The sequence below is a fragment of the Pan paniscus genome, chromosome 19 (genome assembly GCF_029289425.2).
Source record: "Pan paniscus chromosome 19, NHGRI_mPanPan1-v2.0_pri, whole genome shotgun sequence".
NCBI classification, from domain to species: Eukaryota; Metazoa; Chordata; class Mammalia; order Primates; family Hominidae; genus Pan; species Pan paniscus.
This window is the reverse complement of record NC_073268.2, coordinates 35,263,313-35,279,159: the sequence shown is the minus strand read 5'-3', so window position 1 is coordinate 35,279,159 and position 15,847 is coordinate 35,263,313. Positions and strand designations below refer to the sequence as shown.

Below are 15,847 nucleotides of genomic sequence, written 5' to 3'. Positions count from 1 at the left end.
CGCCAGCCTGTAGCCCCTCCCATGCCCACCCTCCACCCCCACCTACAACCCTTCTCATTCCCCTAATCCCCTCAACACAATAGCTGCCCCCAAAGCCATGGTTTTCCTGGAATTGAGGCCACAACCCCCATGTCCTCAACCCAAAATGGACAAGCACACCTCCACCCGAGGCTATATATAACCCGTCATGTCAAATCCAGAAACCAGGAGGATGTTTCCTGGAAAGACTTCATCGCAAAAAAACCGAGAGGAAGCTGAGGAGGTGGGAAGCCATGGACAAAGAGCCAGTGAGGCTTGTCAGGAAGCCAGAGACCTCAGGAGAGCAACTTTCAATATCTCCAGATAGAAAGTAGCCCCTGAACTAAAAAGGGTGGGGAACATTAGGCCAGGCCTGTTGCCACCACAACAGGGCACCAACCTGCTCAAGAAAAGGGCTCCAAAGCACAAGGGAAAGGCGGCTGATTCAATGGGCTCTGTACTCACCGTCCTGCTCAGGTGATCTTGCTCTTAATCACCCAGGTGGCCTCCCCTCCCTTCCAGCACACCCCAGTGCATACACACTTCCCAGAGCTCACTTGCCACAGGGGCACTGATGAGGCCTTCTCGGCCACAGACACGCCAGGGGCTCCAAAAGACAAGACGAACCCACACTAACTAGCCCAAGTCATTGGCAGGGTGAAGCAGCGAGGGAATCCAATTCTTTAATTCGGGGCGGCCATCTGAGGGAATGAAAGCCCTAGCCAGGACAGTCCCTCTCAGGAAGCATTCCCCCAGCCCTCCCCACACAAATACAAACTATGAGGCCAGCGCCAAACACATGCCCCATTGGCAAAGTGGTCAGGCAAAATGAATACCCGCTCAAAAACAAACTGGCTGTCTTCCTCCCCATCTCCCCCACCCCCCACCTCTAGCTCATTCTGGCCGCAACCTTTCCAACTAATCAGCAAGACACATGTGCCTTGCAGTAGGGCAACTCCCCCATCTCCACCCCCAAAACAAAGCCCCAATGCCTGGCCTGTCCCTGCGGGCCTTATCGCACCCAGGAACATGACCCACACTCCTGGCCGGGTTTGGGACCAAGGAGCGCACCCCCACTAACAAGGGGCAGGGTGAGGGGGCAGCCACCCCTACCACCTCCCCTTCCCATTGGCGAAACAACTGGCATGACAGGTTAGCAGGGCGGGGCGTCGGGGCGGTCTCTCCAGAGGCCTGGGGCAGCTTGTCCGACCTTCCCACACGCACCCCACCCCTCTGCAGGGAAAGGTGAGGTGAGCATTCAGTCGCAGGGCACAGCCTGCACTCCCTGATCCCCAAAGCCTGCCACCATTCACCCTCTCATCTTCTGTCCCAAGAGGAGGGGGCCCAGGGAAGCGGGGTCTCCATTGTTTTGCCAGCTGTCTAGCAGCTGCTCCTTTGAGAGGAGCCCGCAGTCTGCCCGGCAGTGAAAGAGTGAAGGCCGCTGGGAGGGATAAAAGGGTCGGTAGAGGTGCTCCCCTTCCCCGCTGCCTTCCTCAGCGCCCCGCTCGCTCGCTCGCTCCATCGTGGGGCCTGGACGGGGGCAGGAGAAGTCCCCCCACCCTCGAGGCTGCAGCCCCCACCCCGCAGCTCCGGGCCACCTGGGCGCCTCCAAGCCCCAAATCCCCCCACACTGAAGGCCACCCTGTCCTGCCTCCCTGCGCCCCCCAGGTTGGCTGGAAGGGCCGGTGGTTCCCCCTTCCCCGCCGCTCCCGATCGGCCCCCACCCCCGGGCGTCGAGCTCCACGGCGCCGCCAGGGACGGGAGCCGGGAGTCCGGGCCGCTGCTTCCAGGGGACGGGGGAGGAGGAGGAGGAGCCGGCGGGCCCCGCCGCCCGCCCGCCCTCCCTCCCGGCCGGAGCCCGCCCCGCCGCCCCACCAAGCCGGGCCCGCCACCGAGCGGCCGCCGCCGCCGACCCGCACTCACCGGCCACCGGAGCCCGCCCGGCAGGCAGCAGAAGCGGAGACGCGGCATCCAGCAGCCTCGGCCCGGTCAGGGCTGGAGCAGAGCGCAGCGCGGCGCAGCTCAGCGCCGCCCCCAGCGACCGCGCAGGCCGAGCCGAAAGGGAGCTCCCTGCTGGCGGCTGTGGGGATAAACGCCCGGCCTGCCTGGCAGCGCCAGTGCGCGCCGCCAGACGTGGGCCAGGCGGGCCGGGCGCTGCCCTGGCAGCCTCCGTCCGCTGTGGACTCCGAAGCCCCTCTCGCTGTGTCTGAGAGAGGCCCTGCCTGGAGTTTCTGTCTGCACTGGGCACTGGAGGCTGTCCGAAAAGGGTCCGAAAGGGGCTGAGTGGCACTGCCTAGGACAGGCACCAGGGTCATGATGAACGTATAGAAGAGGGGCTGTCCAAGGCAGGCACCGAACTCTGCAGGCTGTGTTCAAGGTAGTGCTGTCTAAAGGAAGCAATTAAGTCTTACTGGCCGCCTCCTCCCAAGGTGGCTCTGCAGAGGCACACACACGGCCCTGCTGGATGGTGCCCCAGGCTCAGTCCAGACCAGGTACTGCCTGCCATGTCCGAGATGGCACTGCCAGAATGCACTCCCCAAGGTAAAAACAGACTCCCAATAGCTTGGTCTGATACAGCCCTGCCTCAAAATGGAGTGGATCAAGAGGCGTACCAGGGCCCGGGAGCCATGGCTGTAAGTGCCACTCACTCCCTAAAGGAGTTCACCAATGCCAAGATTAACACTTTCAGAAGCTCTTTGGAATGCAGTCTGTCCCTGGGTCCACTGTGTGCTGTAAATATCAAGTGAGCTGCTCTACCCACCAAGAAGACAGTTTATACTTCCTGGGAGAGGCCAAGGGACATCCAGATACCAGGCCTCCAAGATAGGTGCTATGTCTAGAGTTTGGAGAAAGAAAGAAATGGGGACACTTCCCTGGGCAGTGTCCATGCTGGAGTGGGGTGTGCCAGAATGTGGAAGAAACTGAGTGGGGTGGTGCAGGAAGAAGGGTGTAGCAGACAAAGGCTGCTGCCTCCCTAGACAGCCCAAACAGGAACTTCTCCAGGCAAGGGCAGCCCAACCTGACAGACCAGGGAAGGCTGGAGCAAGGAGGCTCAGAAAGCAGAGAGTTGAGTAAGAGTTAGGGAGTTCCTGAGGAATAGACCCAGGCGGGATACACATTTTGGAATAACATGCAACTCAAATTCAATTTAACAAACTGCCTGCTAAGTGCCAAGTGCAGCCCCAGGCACTTGGGGTGACACAGAAGGAGATCAGACATGGCATATCTCCAGGGAAATCACATGGGGAACAGGTAGACCTGAGCTGTGACAGTAGTAGGGTTCACCATGCTGGCATAACTTGGATGATGAGATAGGTGCTATGATGGGAGGCTTATTTGGCTTGAGGAGTGAGAAGAGCAGCTTCAAAAACATGACATTTGAGGCCAGGCATGGTGGCTTATGCCTGTAATCCCAGCACTTTGGGAGGCTGAGGTGGGCAGATCACTTGAGGCCAGCGTTCAAGACCAGCCTGGCCAACATGGCGAAACCCCATCACTACTACAAATACAAAAAATTAACCAGGCGTGGTAGTGCATGTCTATAATCCCAGCTACTTGGGAGGCTGAGGCAGGAGAATCTCTTGAACCTGGGGAGCAGAGGTTGCAGTGAGCGGAGATTACACCACTGTACTTCAGCCTGGGCGACAGAGCAAGACTGTGTCTCCAAAAAAGAAAAAAAAAACCCCAAAAACATGACATTTGAGCGGAACCTTGCAGGCTAAGTAGGACAACGACTATCATTAGTGTTTCCTGAGTACCTACTATATACTAGACACTATCTCTACTCCTCACAATGAACCTATGAGGGAGACATTATTATTATAGATAGGGGTTGAGTGCATGGACTCTGGAGCTGGATTGCCTGGATTCAAAATCTCAGTTCTGTAAAGTACTAGCTGTGTTACTCTGGGTGATTTTTTATAAATCACCTCTCTGTGCTTCACTTTGTTCATCCAAAAAATTGGGATAATAACAGTGACTCCCTCCCTCAAAATTTGTTTTGAAAATTATATAAGCTTAGTCTTTTCAACACATGGGGCTTTTCAACAAACTGGACATCCACATGCAAAAAAAAAAAAAAGGGGGGGTCTAGACACAGACTTTATACCCTTCACAAAAATTAACTCAGAATAGATTATATACCTAAATGTAAAACACAAAACTATAAAACTGTCTCCTAGAGGATAACATAGGAGAAAACCTAGATGACCTTGAGTATCACAATGACTCTTTAGATACAACACCAAAGGCACCATAAAAGAAAGAGCTGATAAGCTGGGCTTCATTAAAATTAAAAATGTCTGCTCTACAAAAGACTGTCAAGAGAATGAGAAGACAAGCCACAACTGGGATAAAATATATGCAAAAGACATCTGATAAAGGATTGTTATCCAAAATACGCAGAGTTTTAAAAACTCAACAATAAGAAAATGAACCACCCAATTTAGAAATGGGCAAAAAACCTGATCAGACACCTTACCAAAGAAGATATACAGATAGCAGTAAGCAAAAGAAAAGATACTCAACATTGTATATCATTAGAGAATAGCAAATTAAAGCCAGGTGCGGTGGCTCACGCCTGTAATCCCAGCACTTTGGGAGGCTGAGGCAGGTGTGTCACGAGATCAGGAGCTCGAGACCATCCTGGCTAATATGGTGAAACCCCGTCTCTACTAAAAATATGCAAAAGACATCTGATAAAGGACTGTTATCCAAAATATGCAAAGAGTTTTAAAAACTCAACAATAAGAAAATGAACCACCCAATTTAGAAATGGGTAAAAAACCTGATCAGACACCTTACCAAAGAAGATATACAGATAGTAGTAAGCAAAAGAAAAGATACTCAACATTGTATGTCACTAGAGAATAGCAAATTAAAGCCAGGTGCAGTGGCTCACACTTGTAATCCCAGCACTTTGGGAGGCCGAGGCAGGTGGATCAGGAGGTCAAGAGATTGAGACCATCCTGGCCTACATGGTGAAACCCTGTCTCTACTAAAAGAACAAAAATTAGCCTGGTGTGGTGGCACGCACCTGTAGTCCCAGCTACTCAGGAGGCTGAGGCAGGAGATTCACTTGAACCCAGGAGGCAGAGGGTGCAGTGAGCCGAGATTGCACCACTGCACTCCAGCCTGGGTGACAGAGCAAGACTCCGTCTCAAAAAATAATAATAAATAAAAAATAAAAGAGAATAGCAAACTAAGATGACCATGAGGTGAAACTACTTTATTTACCTAAATTTGGATTTTGGCCAAAATTCAAAACGCCAACAACTCCAAATGCTAGCAAGAATGTAGAGCAACAGGAACTCCCATTCTCTGCTGGTAGCAAAATGGTATAGCCACTTTGAAAGACAGTTTGGTGGTTTCTTAGAAAATGAAACATATTCTTACCATACAATCCAACAATCCCACTCCTTGGTATTTATCCAAATGAATTGAAAACTTATGTCCACACAAAATCCTGCACATGATGTTTGTAGCAACTTTATTCATAATTGCCAAAACTTGGAAGCAACCAAGATGAACTTCAGTAGGTAAATGGACAAATAACCTATGGTATATCTAGACAATGGTATATTATGTGGCACTAAAAAAGAAATGAGCTATCAAGCCATGAAAAGACATGGAGGAAACTTAAATGTATATTAATAAGTGAAAGAAGCTGATCTGAAAAGGCTACATGTTGTGATTCCAACTATATGGCATTCTGCAAAAGGCAAAACTATGGAGACAATAAAAAGGTTAGTGGTGCCATGGATTAAGGTTGAGGGAGGGATGAAAATGCAAAGCACAGAGGATTTTTAGGGCAGTGAAACTCTTCTGTGTGATACCGCACTGTTGAATACATGTCATTATGTGTTTGTCAAAACCCACAAAATGTACAACACCAAGAGTGAATCCTAATGTAAACCATGGACTTTGGGGGATACTGATGTGTCAATGTAGGTTCATCGATTGTAACAAATGTACAACTCTGGTGAAGTGTGTGATCGTGGGGAAGGCTGTGCATGTGTCGGGGCAGGGGGCATATGGGAAATCTCTGTACTTTATGCTCAATTTGGCTGTGAACTTAAACTGATTTTTAAAATAATATTTATTATTATTATTTTGAGACAGGGTCTCAGTCTGCCACCCAGGCTGGAGTGCAGTGCTGTGATCTCAGCTCACTGGAACCTCTGCCTCCCAGGTTCAAGTGATTCTCCTGCCTCGGCCTCCCAAGTAGCTGGGATTGCAGGCATGTGCCACCACACCAGGCTAATTTTTGTATTTTTAGTAGAGATGGGGTTTCATCATGTTGGCCAGGCTGGTCTCAAACTCCTGGCCTCAGGTGATCCACCCACCTAGGCCTCCCAAAGTGCTGGAATTACAGGCGTGAGCCATTTTGCCCGGCCTTGTATTTATTAATTTTTAAAAATTACATGATTTAATATATAAAAAGAACAATGCCCGGCACATGGTAAGCATTCTATAGCTGTTAGCTTGGTTATCTTTCCTAACTCATAGTTGTGGAAATGAAGCACAGACAGCTTTGTGACTTGTACCCAGCCTAAGAGTAGCAGAGTCAGGATTCAAACTGAGGTCCCTAAGGCTCCAAAGCCCATTCTTTTCCCTACACCATGGCAGTGAAATGAATAGGTATATTAACAACTCTTTTTTTTTTTTTTGAGAAAGTTTCACTCTTGTTGCCCAAGCTGGAGTGCAATGGTGCCATCTTAGCTCACTGCAACCTCCGCCTCCCAGGTTCAAGCGATTCTCCTGCCTCAGCCTCCCAAGTAGCTGGGATTACAGGCGCCCGCCACCACACCTGGCTAACTTTTTGTATTTTTAGTAGAAACAGGGTTTCACCATGTTAGCCAGGCTGGTCTCAAACTCCTGACCTTAGGTAATCCGCCTGCCTTGGCCTCCCAAAGTGCTGGGATTACAGGCGTGAGCCACCACATGCCAGTCAACAACTCTTTTATTTACATGTGTCTACACCTAGGGCACTCTCTGGGTAGCATATGGTGTCCCTGAGAGCTCTTCTTGCCTGAACCAGGAACCAGTTTCAGACACTAAGCAAGACTGAAACTCCAGGGCAGCACTCACACTGACACAGTAACTCTGGTTCTTCGTCACTTGATTTTAGTCTTTTCCTTCCCAAATGCCAGAATAAACCCTGCCCTAGCTCTAAGTAAAAGTAAAAGTAAAGCACCCCTCTCCTCTTCGCACAGAAAAAAGCCAGAGCAGTATCCACATAAAATCACCCAGATGGTCATGGGAAGGCCAATTTTTCCAGAAGATTCCTAAAGTCCTAAAATGATCCGACTTTAATCAAGAAGCCCTCCACCCCAGAAAGCAGCTGGGTAATAAAAATCACTTATATCAAGGGAGCCTAACTATGGGTCAGGCACTATGCTAACCCCTTAATCCACTGTCTCACTTAATCCCCAGAATTACCATATTAGGGAGATGCTAGTCTTATCCCCATTTCACAGATTAGAAACCAGGCTTGGGAAAGTGAATTAATTTGCCCAAGGCACTGTGACTAATAAACAGCAGAGCCTGGAATGCTTGCCCTGAAGCTCTGGGCTGCATCCTGGGTGGAGTGGTGAGTGCCTGGGCTTTGGGGCCTCACAGAGAGGATGCTTGGCTCTAGCAGCTGCCAGCAAGCTCCTTAGCCTCTCTAAACCTCAATTTCCTCATCTATAGAAGAGGTATAATAATGTGGCCAGGCGCAGTGGCTCACGCCTGTAATCCCAGCACTTTGGGAGGCCGAGGCAGGCAGATCACGAGGTCACGAGATAGAGACCGTCCTGGCTAACATGGTGAAACCCCGTCTCTACTAAAAAACAAACAAACAAACAAAAAAATTAGCCGGGCGTGGTGGCGGGCGCCTGTAGTCCCAGCTACTTGGGAGGCTGAGGCAGGAGAATGGTGTGAACCTGGGAGGCAGAGGTTGCAGTGAGCCGAGATCCCACCACTGCACTCCAGCCTGGGGGACAGAGCAAGACTCCGTCTCAAAAATAATAATAATAATATTAATATTGCCTACCTTGTAAGGATGTGAGATAATAAAATAAGCAAATTCATTTAAAGCAATTAGCCCAGTGCTCGAAACACAGTAAGTGGTTAACAAGTGTTAGGAATTATTAATCTCTCTGAACCTCTATTTCTTCATCTGTAAAATGGAGGCTGATAATAATATGTAGAGTTACTGTGAGGCTTAGAAGATATAGCAAATGGTAAAGTGTGTAAGATGATGCCTATCATATGGTAAGTTACCATGATATGACTCTCCAAAAAGAATTGAAAATAAGCAAGTCTGCTTTTTTAAAAGTCCACAGAATTGCAAATCTGCCTGATAGCTGGTGTTGTTCAAACGTCAAAAGCACACCTTTAAATGTTCCTCAAACATTTATTAGCTTATTGCATTTATTAGCTTAAGATCCTTTACCCTTTGTGCAGAAACTTGGAGTGTGGGTGGAGAATGCTCTCCAGGAAACTTAAAGCTAAATTCTTAGAGTATTGGCTGAAGATCAGTCCAAAATGAAGAAACTTGTCTCTGAAATGAGGTAAAAAAGCTACTAACAGGAAGTCAAACACATATACATGTAAACAAAATAATATAATAAACCCCCAAGTAGCCAGCATACAACTTCAATAGTTATCAACTCACAGAAATATTGTTTCAACTATCTTTCCACCTACTCCCCAACCCCCACACTGAGTATAATTTTGAAGCAAATCCCAGATATCAAATAATTTTATATAAAAATATTTCAGGCCAGGCCGGGCGCGGTGGCTCATACCTGTAATTCCAGCACTTTGGGAGGCCAAGGTGGGAGGATCATGAGGTCAGGAGATTGAGACCATCCTGGCTAACACAGTGAAACCCCGTCTCTACTAAAAATACATAAAATTAGCCGGGCATGGTGGCAGGAGCCTGTAGTCCCAGCTACTCAGGAGGCTGAGGCAGGAGAATGGCGTGAACCTGGGAGGCGGAGCTTGCAGTGAGCCAAGATCATACCACTGTACTCCAGCCTGGGTGACAGAGTGAGACTCAAAAAAAGTAAAAATCAAAAAAAAAATTAGAATTAAAAAAAAAAATTTCAGGCGGGTCGTTGTGGCTCATGCCTGTAATCCCAGCACTTTGGGAGGCTAAGGCAGGCAGATCACTTGAGGTCAGGATTTCGAGACCAGCCTGGCTGACATGGTGAAACCCTGCTTCTACTAAAAATACAAAAAAATACAAAACAAAAAAAATTAGCCTGGCATGATGTGTGTCTGTAGTCCCAGCTACTTGGGAGACTGAGACAGGAGGATCAGTTGAGCCAGGGAAGCGGAGGTTGCAGTGAGCCAAGATCACATCATTGCATCCAGCTTGAGCAACAGAGCGAGACCCTGTCTCAAAATAAGAAAAAAGGCTGGGCACGGTGGCTCATGCCTGTAATCCCAGCACTTTGGGAGGCTGAGGCGGGTGGATCACTTGAGGTCAGGAGCTTGAGACCAGCTGGCCGACATGGTGAAACCCTGTCTGTTAAAAAAATATATATACAAAAATTAGCCAGACGTGGTGGCACACACCTGTAATCTCAGCTATTTGGGAGACTGAGGCAGGAGAATCCTGTGAAGCCAGGAGGTGGAGGTTGCAGTGAGCTGAGATTGTACCACTGAACTTCAGCCTAGGCAACAGAGAGACTCTGTCAAAATAAGAAAGAAGAAAGAAAGAAAGAAAAAAAAGAAAGAAAGAAAGAAAGGGAATTTCATTGTGTATCTCTAAAAGGTAAGGGTTTGACAAGGTCTGGCTCTATCACCCAGGCTGGAATGCAGTGGCACGATCTTGGCTCACTGCAACCTCTGCCTCTGGGGCTTAAGTGATTCTCCTGCCTCTGCTTCCCAAGTAGTTGGCACTACAGGTACGCACCACCATGCCCAGGTAAATTTTTGTTTGTTTGTTTGTTTGTTTGTTTGTTTTGTAGAAACGGAGTTTCACCATGTTGCCCAGGCTGGTCTCCAACTCGTGAGCTCAAGCGAACCATCCACCTCAACCTCCCAAAGTGCTGGGGTCACAGACGTGAGCCACTGCGCCAGCCAGGATTATTTTTTAAACAAAACCATAATACAATGGTCATACCAATTTTTAAACAATAATTTTTTTTTTTTTTTTGAGACAGAGTTTCACTCTTGTTGCCCAGGCTGGAGTGCAATGGTGCGATCTCGGCTCACTGCAACCTCCGCCTCCTGGGTTCAAGTGATTCTCCTGCCTCAGCCTCCGGAGTAGCTGGAATTACAGGCATGTGCCACCACGCCCAGTTAATTTTGTATTTTTAGTAGAGATGGGGTTTCTCCATGTTGGTCAGGCTGGTCTCGAACTCTCAACCTCAGGTGATCCACCCGCCTCAGCCTCCCAAAGTGCTGGGATTACAGGCGTGAGCCACCATGCCCGGCCTTAAACAATAATGTTTTAATATCGTCAAACATTCTATTATCTCCATGATGGAATGATCTCCATAAATTCCAATTGTCTCCGTAAATGTCTTTTTTAAAAAAAATGTCTGTTTGAATCAAGATCCACACATTGCAGTGAGTTGACATGACTTTTAAGTATATTTTAATCTACAGGTTTCCCTTCTATCTCTTTCTGTTTTCCCCCTGCAACTTATTTGTTGAAGAAACATGATCATTTATCCTATAGATTTTCTCACAGTCAGGATTTTGTTTATTGCATCCACATAATGTAGTTTGATATCCTATCATTGGTAGATAGATCTAGAGGCTTGATCAGCTTTGAGTTTGATTTTTTTTTTTGGCAAGAATATTTCTTATATCTGGAAGCACATAGTATCCAGTTGTCTCTGAAACGATACTTTAAGATATCAGAAATTAATGATTGTCTTCACTTGAAATATAAGAATATAAAAAGAGTCTATCCAGCAACAGATAAATGGATAAACAAAATGTGGCATATACATACAACGTATGCACATTTTTATTCAGCCATAAAAAGGAATGAAATTTTAATACAGGCTACAACATGGATGACCCTTAAAAATGTTATGCTAAGTGAAAGAATCCAGACCCAGAAGGACAAATATTGTTTGATTCTCCTTATATGAGCTAACTAGAATATGCAAATTCATAGAGACAGAAAATAGAAGTTACCATGGACTAAGGGTGGGGGGAATTGTGAGTCATTGTTTAATGGGTATGGAGTTTCTACTGGGGATTATTTAAAGTTCTGGAAATGGATAGTGGTGATGGTTGTACAATATTGTGAATGTACTTAATGGCACTGAATTGTACACATAAAATAATTTAAATGTACACATAAAATAGCTAAAATGCAGAGATTAACTATTTTATACATAAAATAATTAAAGCCCAGGAGTTCGAGGCTGCAGTGGGCTATGAGCACATGACTGCACACCACCCTGGGTGACAGAGCCAGACCCTGTCTTTAAAAAAAAAAAAAAAAAAAAAGGTAAATTTTAGGTTATGCATATTTTACCACAAGAAAAATTTGTTTAAGAGCCTGGCTATTGCATAGAATATGGCCCCTCTTACAAACCCCTGATGGCATAAGTTTATGTAGTGGCCTTTCTATGAACCTACAGCCTTACTCTTGCACTGATCTACACATAGCTGTGGGGCTCCTTCTACACTTCCAAGAATTTCCTGACCTCTGCCTGATTCTACAGTGAGCAGGGGATCCATAGCCCTGCCAGCCAGGAGCCCAGCTCCCCAGACTATGGACATCTACAACCAGGAGGCAGCCAGGCAAATGCTTCTGGAGTTAAAAGGCTGAGATTGAGCCCTGCCTTTGCCACTTACTTGGCACAGGTGCTTCATCAAACGCCAACCTCTCCAATCTCCACTCCTGTGCAATTGCACCTACAAACTCCTACCTCGCAGGGTTATTGTAAGGATCAAATGAGGTCATACAATGGTCAAGTGCTGTACAAAGAGAGCTTTTTGTTATTATGGTTGGAGTGATTCAGAAAGGATCAACCTAGTCACTTGTGCCCAGGAGTTTGAGACCAGCCTGGGCAACACAGTGAGATACCATCTCCACAAAAAATCAAAACGAACCAGGTGTGCCTGTAGTCCCAGGTACTCGGGAGGCTGAGTGGAAGGATTGCTTGAGTGTGGGAGGTCAAACCTGCAGTGAGGTGTGATCGCGCCACTGCACTCCAGCCTGGGCGACAGAGCAAGACTCTGTCTCAAAAAAAAAAAAAAAAAAAAAAAAAAAAAGGTTCAACTTAGGACTTAGGTCATCAACTTTAAGGAAAATTGATACCTTCAGAAGCTAGCTCTTTGCAAGCTAAACTTTTCTTGACATCACTCATGGTAAGGTCAGCAGTAGGGTGACCAACTCTGCTGGTTTGCCTGAGACTGAGGGCATTCCCAGGATGGGAGTTTTCAGTGCTAAAACTGAGAAAGTTCTGGGTGTGAGTTGGTCACCCAAGCAGTAACCGCCCAATTGCTAATTCTAGAGCCTGCCTCCCTGGCCTGCTAGTCAATGCCTATTTGACCTGCCTTCCTTCTAGAACTTGGCCTCCAGAAGTACTTGTGGATCTCCTGGCTAGATATACTTCCTCTGTTTGACTTTCATTGCTGACACTTCTCAGGATTTCTTCCTTTGCCTTTTGCTCTTATGATCCTACACTCCCTCCGTGGGAGATCTTGTTCATTCTCAGGACTCCTAAACACCTCCCACACAGTGGATAACTCCCAAATCTCCACGCAGACATTACTCTAGAGGCCAGCCTGGTATTTCCACCATCACTTACAAATACCCCAAGCTGTATCCAAAGTGAAATGTATAACCTTCACCACAGACTTTTTCCTTTTGGTTAATAACCCTAACCCTCTTTTGCTGGGGCCAGAAGTCCGCTTTCCCTGCCTCCTTCCTCTCCTTCAGCCACCATCCTCAGGCACCAAGTCCTACTGATCTAATCCCTAACTGTCTCTCAAATCTAGGTTGGGTGCAGTGGCTCACGCCTGTAATCCCAACACTTAGGGAGGCCGAGGCAGGCAGATCACTTGAGGTCAGGAATTTGAGACCAGCCTGACCAACATGGTGAAACCCTATCTCGACTAAAAATTAGCTAAGTGTGGTGGCGCATACCTGTAATCTTAGCTACTCCGGAGGCTGAGGCACAAGAATCGCTTGAACCCTGGAGGTGGAGATTGCAATGAGCCAAGATCATGCCACTGCACTCCAGCCTGGGTGACAGAGCGAGACTCCACCTCAAACAACAACAACAAAAATCTCTCAGATCTCCATCAGCCACTCATTCCCACTGCCATCGCCTCAATTCAGGCCTTGTCAACTCTTAGCTGGACAATAGCAACGGCCTTCTCGTGGTCACCTGCTTCCGCTTCATCCCCTCTAACTGGTCCTCCATGTGGCTGCCAGAGTTGTCTTTCCATAATACAAATATGATCATGTCAGTTCTTGGCTTGGGATTCCTCAAAGGTTCCCAATGGCCCAGCTCAGGGGTCAGCACACTTTCTGTAAAGGACTTGATGGTAAATAGTTTACGCTTTGGGGACCAGATGGTCTCTGTCTCAACTACTCAACTCTTATTGTGGCACAAAAGCAATACACAAATGAATGGGCATGGCTGTGGTCCAGTCAAACTTTATTTACTCAGCCAGGTGTGGTGGTGTGTGCCTGTGCTCCCAGCTATTCGGGAGGCTGAGGTGGAAGGATTACCTGAGCCCGGGAGTCGGAGGTTGCAGTGAGTCAAGATCATGCCACTGCACTCCAGCCTGGGCCACAGAGTAAGAGGCTGTCTCAAAAGTAAACAAAAACAAAAACAAAAAAACTTTATTTACAAAAACATGTAGCATAACAGCCACCTCTCTCTTTGTTTGACCCAAGGGCAGTAGTTTGCTGACCCCTGGCCTAGGGAATAGAATCCAAGCTTCTTTTACTTTCTTTTTTTTGAGATAGGGTCTGGCTCTGTCACCCAGGCTGGAGTGCAATGGTGCAATCTTGGTTCACTGCAACCTCTGCCTCCTGGGTTCAAGTCGTCCTCCCACCTCAGCCTCCCAAGTAGCTGGGACCACAGGTGTATGCCACCCCTCCCAGCTAATTTTTGTAACTTTTGTAGAGACGGAGTTGTACCATGCTGCCCAGGCTGGTCTCAAACTCCTGGGCTCAAGTGATCTGCCTGCCTAGGCCTCCCAAAGTGCTGGGATTACAGGTGTGAGCCACCATGCCCAGCAGAATCCAAACTTCTTAGCATAACCCAAAAGACTTTTTACATGCAGCAGCCATGGGAAATGCCTTGCTCTCCCCAGAACATAGCACCATGCCTTTGTATGTGCTGCCCCCTCCATTGGAAACATCCTTCCCCATCTCCCAAGTTGAGGGAGTCCACTAGTCCTTCAAGGTCTATTCCAAATGTTAGCTTCTCTGTGGAGCTGCCCCACAACCCCTTCAGGAGGAGTTGGTCGTCCCTCACCGACTCCAGCACTTTCTGTCTCTTTTACCACATTTATCATTCTATGAATGTATATGGAATTTATTTGTCATCATGTCTTTTGACTGTGATGCTTCAAAACCAGTCTTATTTATACTTCTTCCTCCCCCTAGTCCCAAGCACATTGCTGGGATTATGATAGGGTAATAATAGCTACTGCTAAACACCATATGTGTGTTCTCATTTAATACTCTCAGCAAAGCCCATGGAGGTAGGCACTGTTATCCCCATTATACAGATGAGGAAATGAGGCGTGGACAGTAGAAGTAACTTGCCCAGGTCACGCAGCTAGTAAATGCATAGCCAAGACTAGCACTCAGATCTCTGTCCCTGAAGCCTAAAGTTTGATTACCATATTATACTGACCAGTAGTTATTTGCTTAATTAATAGATGTATTAAGACAATAAATGTATTAATTATTTCCATGGCACAAGATGTCAAAATTACATGGAAAGTGGCTTTCCCTTCAGTCAAGAGCCCTGATTATAGTCACGGAGAAGAGCTGGCTAAATTCCCTGAGAACAGATGGGGCCCAGGAGAAGAAGGTCACTGACTAGCTGATTATGAGCATGGGAAAAAGGACCTGAGCTATATTTCCACCATGTACCAAACCAGAGCAAGGTGGACCACTCCCATTTTAATCCTTCCAACAACTCTGCAAACTCGATGTTGTTATTTTCCTATTTAAATGAGGAACTGAGGCTTTAAAAGGTCAGAGATTGGCCAAGACCACACAGCTATTATAGATAATGTCAGAGGCAGGATTAAAACTCAAGTCTCAATGGCTCTAAAACCACAAGTAATTTCCACAAATCCAGTTTGTTCCAAAGAAAGAGTAACCACCAGGGTCTCCTGATTTCCCACATAGCATCCAGCAAATCCTGTCACCTGTCTCCAGCTCAGAGTTCCCACTTATAGAGGGGGGCTATAATCCTCCCAGCAGAGACAGAATGAACAAAACCAGGTTATGTCTCCATTATTCTTTCCTTGGAAAATGGCTCTACATAGAAATCTATTTGGGCTGGGTGCAGTGGCTCACACCTATAATCCCAGCACTTTAGGAGGCCAAGGCAGGAGGAGCACTTGATCTCAGGAGTTCAAGATGAGCCTGGGCACATAGGGAGACCCCATCTCTACAAAAAATTAAAAAATTAAACAATAGCTGGGTGCAGTAGCTCACGCCTGTAATCCCAGCACTTTGGGAGGCCGAGACGGGCAGATCACTTGAGGTCAGGAGTTCAAGACCAGCCTGGCCAACATGGAGAAACCCTGTCTCTACTAGAAATACAAAATTAGCCGGCTTGGTGGCGCATGCCTGTAATTCCAGCTACTTGGGAGGCTGAGGCAGGAGAAT

General features: G+C 47.3%; 1 protein-coding gene across 14 annotated transcripts in view; it reads right to left on the bottom strand.

Annotated features, from left to right (window-relative positions):
- Positions 1 to 15,847, bottom strand: part of MYO18A (myosin XVIIIA) — a 136,490-nt gene that overhangs the window by 104,927 nt on the left and 15,716 nt on the right. For 2 of the 14 annotated variants that reach the window (XM_063598687.1, XM_063598690.1), the window contains exon 1: positions 1,942 to 2,080. The exons of 10 other annotated variants lie outside the window; for them this stretch is intronic. The gene's annotated coding sequence lies outside the window, so the exon portion shown is untranslated. Of the gene's footprint in view, positions 1 to 1,941; positions 2,081 to 15,847 lie in introns of those variants that run through there. 2 more of the 14 variants (XM_063598686.1, XM_063598696.1) reach the window with 2 other exon arrangements.